At 32.7% G+C, this 7,930-nt stretch overlaps 1 protein-coding gene across 2 annotated transcripts in view; it reads right to left on the reverse strand.

Annotated features, from left to right (window-relative positions):
- LOC123699438 (ETS-like protein pointed) overlaps positions 1-7,700 on the reverse strand; it is a 100,664-nt gene extending 92,964 nt beyond the window's left edge. For both annotated transcript variants that reach the window (XM_045646363.1, XM_045646362.1), the window contains exon 1: positions 7,522-7,700. The gene's annotated coding sequence lies outside the window, so the exon portion shown is untranslated. The remainder of the gene's footprint in view (positions 1-7,521) is intronic.
- Positions 7,701-7,930: the final 230 nt, after the last annotated feature.

A 7,930-nucleotide genomic window follows, 5' to 3' on the forward strand; every position in this document is an offset into this window, starting at 1 on the left:
ATCTACCAATTACACTGCCCACATCGTTCGAATTAAAATGGACACTATTTTTATACGCATTAAGTATAAAATTACATTATAAATGTGCTCTGGATGAAGGGCAAGCGACAGTTGTTTTATTTTGAACTATATTTAGTACTTGGACTGAATTGTTACTGTGCCAGCTTTGTATGGAGCGATATGAGTTCGGCATACTTGATGAATGCAGTTAGATATTTATAAAATTGACTGTAGAAACTTGAGCATACATAAATTAAACGTATATGGTCTGATGCTACGATAAAATGTCCTAGTAATTAATTAAATAATAGGTAATTTTGTTTCATTCCATTGTTTCGGAATAAATATTATTGATAGACTTGCGGTCATTTAAATTACTGATTGATTACTTATTGGCAGTAAGTTACAGAAATAAGAATACATTCACAGATTTTATACAACATTAATGAAATCAAATGATTATTTATAGTCCCTGGATCAAGGTTACTCTAAAAATACTCAGTTGGGAGTTGATGGTAAGATGATGGGTAAATATTTTTTATGTTTACCGAATAAACAAATGTGTTTTCAACCTTTAGTTATATGCCCAAGATAAAGATTTCGCCCGAATACGAACATCTGTTATGTCGAGTGTTGTGGTATACAAAAAATATTCGTGATTAAAAATTCCAACGCTCACAAAATTAGAACGTAGAGCACTGAGGAAGCGTCCAAATTATTATAAGTTAATGTAAACTTTTATATTAAAGGAGGAGCTGACTAATCAAATGTGAACTAGAAACGGAGTTATATTTAGATATTTTAATCCTAAGTGGATGCAAATAGAAACATTGTATAGAAATCTCAAATCATAAATATCTAACTTTTAATAAACTTGTGTGTTCTTGCCTCTTCCTTCGTCTTTTTAGACATAGCGTCATAAGTTAGTATACATAATACATATTGTTTTTATTATTTTTTAATTAATTGTATGTATATCTACTGTTAGATTGACGCAAAAGATAAGCAAAGGAATGCTCACGCACGCGTGCATTTTATGAAACCTCTCATTGTTTCCTCGAAATAACTGCTCATCGTGAAATGTTTTATGCTTCCCAAAATTCATATTCGCAGGGATCCGTTTAAAAACATGTCAGCAGGCTATATTTCTACCTGCTCGGGTCCCGTTGCGTGCAAGGTGTAGAGCGCCCTACACGCACACAAGCGCACATGCTATTAAATCTCACGGACACGTATAGAGGCTGCGTGTGCGCATCTGTTGCCGCAACCCCCTCCCACCCCCGCAGCGACGGAGCACCAACCTTAGCTGCGTTTGATGGACAGATTTTTTAAAGCGCTTTCGGCGTAGATATTTGAATACCGATTTTGCATGTTTCAAATTATTCAAATGTATGAACGGATTTAAGTAGGTAATTGCTGGAAATTTCCTGTGTGATTTCATAGAATCAATTGGGTCATTGTCAAATTTTGCGCAGGTTAACTTGTCCCTCAAAACTTTTTTACTTCTATACCATTAAAAAATTAACTGTCACTAAAAACTTACAGCAAATACAAACTTAATCGCATTAATAAACAGATATTAATAAAATAAAGACTTAGTTTTCATTTTTTATTTTATTTTTTAAAGTAACATGGTGGTTTTTTCTGGTAACAGAAGGGTTTTCCATACAAATTTGACCTGTCCCAAGTAGCACTTCGTTACAGAAAATATAAAATAACTACAATTTCCAATATACCAACCCACATCAATTAAAATATTACTATAAACAGAATATTGCGAATATTTCTAAAAGTACATTTTCAACCCGATCAGTGCTAAGATTTATTTTATAAAAAATATTTTAACTTTGTCCCACGTAGTGTTTGGAATCGTGTGCACTACTATGTTACTAAATAAATCATTACTCAAAATAGAGGTGGCGCTGTTTTCGACTTTCTATTAGCTTGAGCGAGGTTTCTGCAGCCATTGTGGTCGTTCGTTAGGTCTGGGGGTGGGGTACATTGAATCTCAGTCGACCGCGTGGCGCTGAACGTGCCGCGTGTTTTTATTCCGCATCAACATTGTTACCTACCTATTAAAGTAAGTAAAACCGTTTTTTTTCTATTAACTTACGTTCACTTTGTTGTTTAAGGGGTAATTATGCTCAATTTGAAATAAAAAAATAACTAAATGCATTATTCTATGATTTATGTCTTTTAGAATGTAAAATTTACAACTCTGTTATCATCATTCTGTTACTTAGCTCATGGTAACAGAGTTGAGTAAGCATGTATTCTGTAACTTTTGTTTGAAATTTTATATTTGTAATAATTTTTTTTCTTAAGAATCGGTTTCCCAAAGTAATTTTGAGTTGTTATATGTAAATAAATCATATTTAATTAAATGTAACTTTGAAGATATTGTTACAGTTTATTCTGCCGTTATTAACGCCCTTAAAATGCCTCTCACGCCAGCTGAGAAGCAAGCAAGTTAACAGAAACAGATCGAAGTTATTTACAGGTTATATAAAATTTAAGTAACAATTAGAAACAGTTAACAAGAGATAGGAGACGTATAAAAAACAATGCAACAGAGAAAAACGAAAGAAGTCTAAAAATAAGGACGGCAATCCAGAAAATCCAGTAAATGCTATTAAAAATGGCCATGAAAAAGTTAAGAATCTGAAGGAAAAGTATGCTATTGATAAAATATTCGACAAGAAGGCCGTTAAAATGTCTAGGCAGGAAATACAAATTATACAAGAGTGTCTTGCTGTGGATCAAAGTTTCATATGAAAAAAATCAGCCCACATGTAAGAAAAATGTTTTTAGAACCAAAATCAATCTTTTCGAACGTGACGACATATCAAAAGTATGCAATTTATTCACTTATAGTACAAAAAGAACAACTAAGTTACTGTGTTACAACTCTGTTACTTTCGTGTCCCGAAGATTAAAGAACTTAGTTACGAAATTTAGGAAAAGCTATTCAATATAATACTGCTAAATTACAATAGGTTAATTTGTCAGTTAATGAAGCGGTTATATGTTGTAATTAGCTGTTAATTTACAGATATTTCATGGAGTAGTGTAGAATTTAAGGTTTGTTATTATTCATAAAGTAACAGAGTTGACTAAAATTGTAAATAAATTACTGTTAAACTTAAAAAAAGCTTGTGCTTCTAATGGTGATTATAAGATATAAGACTGTAATTAATATAAAAGCCAAAATATGTTCGACTGGCTTATTTAATTTAATGATAAAAGGTAAAGTGTAATAATAACAGAGTTGTATTTTTTCTCCACCCTGACGCACTAAATCTGAAATAAATCTTAAATTATTAGCTAAACATCTCGGCCAACTTGAATTACAGATACTTCAGTTATTTTAACAGGCACGGGCATAAAGAAAAGTTCAATTTTAAAATATTTTCTTTTTCACATTTTTGAAATCTGCAGTTACGTTTACCTGCGCAAAATTTGACAATGACCCAATTAATATTAAATCAATCTTTACAAAAAATATATTAAGTTTTATCAAAGTCACAACGATAATTATTTACTATATTATGCAGGTAAACTAGATAGAGTACCAGAATATGATAGAGTATTTTTATTGTTGATTGAAACAGTCTTTTGTATGTAAAATCACGAACATTAACATTCCAGGGGTTATTTATCGTTGTTTTTAGAATTCAAATAATGATTCTCATCTTTTGTATGGAAAGAAACAAAATATGGTGTTTCTTATCTGCAAGAATTAGTCATGGATGGCAGAGGAATCAGACCACCTGCAAGTTTATTGGATAGAACATGAAGTCGAAATTGCAAGGGCCGTTTTAAGGCTTTTACAAAAATGGACATTGGTGTATTGACCGCGCTGTTTTTAATATCTAGTAACTAAAAACTTTCCTAGTTTTATAATTTACCTTTTATGCCTAAATTACTCTGTTGTATCCTGAAGGTTTAGTTTGTTAATGATATGTAAGGAATGAAAAATTATAATTTATTTCAATCAGAATTTAACTAAGTAACTATCTTATATCTTAATAACATGTCCTACAAAGATCTACATAAGTCTTGAAATAATTTATCTCTTGACTAGCGACATAGAAAATTGAATTTGAATACATAATTTACATAAGCCCGTAGCCTTCAGATATCCAGATAACAGTGTATGTGATAACATGATAATATGGAACTGCGTAACGTTTTGTGATTTTTCTGCGTTTCTACGAACGTGAATTACCGCAGTAATATTGTGGTAATATGATAAGCGGTGCTATTGAAAACCTTATCGTGGAGTGGATTGGTTTAAGCTTTCGTTCCTATAATAACAAACAGTGCGAAATGCTCTCTATGAATTTTGAGAAATATTGATCGAAGGCTAGGTATATAAGTATGAACATTTCGGATTGATCGAAAATCGGTACGAAAGCTTTTGCTGTCTTTTCCCATTTCTTTTTTATAAATTGAACAATGTAAATATCTCCTGTTTATCTGAAACGGTATATTCTGGAATATATATAGATACACCTACTTTTAACGTTGTAGCGTGGTTGTAAAATTGAAATACCATTAAACTTTAGTAATGTATTATTTGACCAACATCAACTAGGTACAGCTGTGTCCGAATGTTTTGAAACTTCTTAATGGTTTTTTCTAATTGCATAGTTACTATGGTAAATGTAATCTTTGATCTAGGTAATCATTCATATGATATAATTAGGAAAATTAAGAAAATACAGCTCTCCTATTTTGTAGAGTAGATCCGTTTTATAGCTTTAGTTTCTACTGAAATAACAATACATTAGTATTTTTGAGAAATATATCTTATAATGTAAAATCAATTGCATATTTTTATGTACGTTACTATAAAATCTAGTTTAGTTAATTGTGCGGACTTCAGTTAACTTAAACGAACCAAAATACACAAAAGAAGCTTTTTGGTATTAATCATTAATTATCCTAGTCCATTTCTTTACAACACCACTGCTCTATTCACAAATTTCTCACTTGTATATTTGAAGAAAATTAAAATCGATTACACAACGAATTAGCACATACAAATATAAACCAGAAGTAGAAACACAACTAATGCGGCTCACCCGATACCAAGAAGCGGCCGTTGCAAGAACAAGCTTACATTGTTTCAAGCAATCGAAACTTGTTCTACAAAAATAACCATAAGCAATAAGGGTTACAGTTTAGGGCTTTCGTGGAAACCGCAATCAAATATGAATGAATTGGAATTAGTATAGCGCTGGCTTATACGTGTGATGAATGAAGTAACTCTACATTGCAATTGTAGAAAGTAGGACTACTGAAGACAGAGCGAGGTGGTTTCCATCGAACTTAAGAAATACAAGAAACAAGGTTTCTTTACTCTTTTCAGTCTTAATTTCTCAGTGATAATTGTCCAAAAGCTATGTATTATCATTACACGTAGGAAGGTATTTTGTATGAATAATCTTTATGAAGGGCATTTCTTTAGTATACAAAAAAATATCATGAATGAAATATATTAATTTTTATTAATCGTGTAGATTTGAACATAACTTTGAAATGGCGTCCTCAGATGGCATTAAAAAGGTTTTGGTGATGACAAACAATGGAAATTGTGAAATACGCATTACGCTACTTTTCTTTTACATAAATCCTTTCTTGGAGTATTTTTTTTTTAATATAAACTTCTAATTTTACCTTCTAAAAGGTTCAATAGCTAGTATGTAACCTTTGTGACGCCTCCACATGCAGTTTATTGCATCAATAACTATTAAACTGTTTATGGCGATGAAAGAATATGCAAATCGATAATTCTTGCATATTTAGGGGAATTCAAGTTCCAAAAGAATACGGTACAAGCAAAAGCTCAATTTTCGTAAATGAATGAAAACTGGTAGGAGATCGCTGATTAATGTTCTATAGTGAATACTGAATAGTATCTAACTAAATAATTAAATATGAAGTAATTTCTAGTTAGTACCAGTGATTTCTTATTTAGACAATAATTATCTTGAGAACATATACTTAATAACAACTTTCGTACAATTCTTTCCTAGTTAGGTAGGTACTTTTAGTACTTACCTATACTCAATCTATTCAAAAAGCTAAACGCCAGATATTATACATTATGTCCTTTATCTATAAAAATATTTTAGTACTTGATACATAAAATTAGAAACATTTAATACAGCTTTTAATTACTTTGAAAAATATGAAAAACTGTGATTAGAGCTGATCACCTCATAAAGTGGAATTCCCTTAATATAATTCAATATTTGCAATACTTTGATAACGCGATAGTGTCACCATATTAGATTTAATTTAAAGATATGATACAATATGTAATGTATGAGGTAAAACTTGTAAAAATTGTTCAATACTCATTATTTTATACACTAAATAAATGATAAATTTACTATCTATTCCATGATAAATTTTGTCATATTCCGAGAAATTATAATATTAGGTCGTCATTATACTTACCTACTCATTTGTTTTCCATTGTTTAAATTTACATGTATGAGAAAACAAATTAGAAAATAATAAATTGCTATTCTGCATTTTCAATTTCATAAAAACTTAAGCTGAGCTTTTCTTTTTTTTATTTATCAGATTTTGAATAGGATTCTCGATTCGTAATTATGAATGAAAGAAAGAGATAATATATAAGTAAAGAGTTAAAGTATGAAAGGGATAAGAGATATCTCATCCAGATAACGAAGAATCTCCATGACCATTGCTGAGTCAAAAATATTATGAAAATGTATGACTACACTGTAACGACTAACGTAATCATAATTTTAATGTTACTTCTAATCTATGAACGCTTATCAACTTGATATAGATATTTTATCTGATGTCATTGTTTTCTTTAGCTTTGTGCCTGGCAGAATGTGAAGCCAAGCACAGCTCTTACGATAGAGTTGATTTAAACCTCCAGCTCATAACTGCAACCTTTGTTTAAGAGTTACTTTGTAAACACAACTGTTAAACTATTGATTTATCGAGCAGCCTGTTATCGTCACCTATAAAATCGAACTGGAAATGACATTAATTATTCATAAATAGTGATCATATATCATTATGATAAAAGCTATCGAATGGATTCGCAAACGATTGTAAGGTGTGGTCTGATCGAGTCGAGGGGTAATGATATTAGCAAGAATCGATTTGTGGCAAGACGAGTATCGCTCGACTCAGGTAGCCCGGGATAAAAACACTTGAAATGGAACGGACGCAGCCGGTCTCACCTAGATAACGCGCTCGACCGATTAAAAGACCATACAACCTAACGCCCGGATCACAAACCCGGTTTCGTATCGTCGCCCAGCGAATCGAGCCCCGTCTCGCGTCTCTCTCATTACAATAAGCCTCCCTAATCACCCATTCATATCACACGCACTCCGATAATAATATAAATAGGCCCTAACGTCCAATGAATGAACTTATAACATGTAAATTCGTCGCTCAAATCGCGACAGGCTCGCGCGTAGGCGTCGAGTTCGAATGAAAATAAACACATCCAACGCGGCTTACCTCTCGATTTTAATTAGGGTATCCAGATTAGCGATTTTATCACAGCACTAGGTCGAAGTATTAGTGCAGGTTACACTGAACATGTGTGCATATCACTGTATACCGCGCGAGAGGAGGAGCGGCGCGGAGTACACAAGTGTGCTGCGAGCCGGCTCGGTCGGCACTGCGGCTCGCGCGGCCGTAGGTGCGCCCGCGTCGCACACACACCAGCGCGTTCATTCAGCCGCCGCCGTAGAGGGGCGCACTTATGAATGGACGTAGTGAAGCTATGTCGTATAGATATCACTGATAAGGGGCAGTATTGTAACAACATCATATTATAGCTAGCGAAGCGCGGTCGTTCAAATTGCTTGCACAGTGCACACTCACACTGTACATGTTTTAATGTAAGCGAAATATGATAGCTGAA

Source organism: Colias croceus, chromosome 18 (genome assembly GCF_905220415.1).
Source record: "Colias croceus chromosome 18, ilColCroc2.1".
Taxonomy (NCBI): Eukaryota; Metazoa; Arthropoda; class Insecta; order Lepidoptera; family Pieridae; genus Colias; species Colias croceus.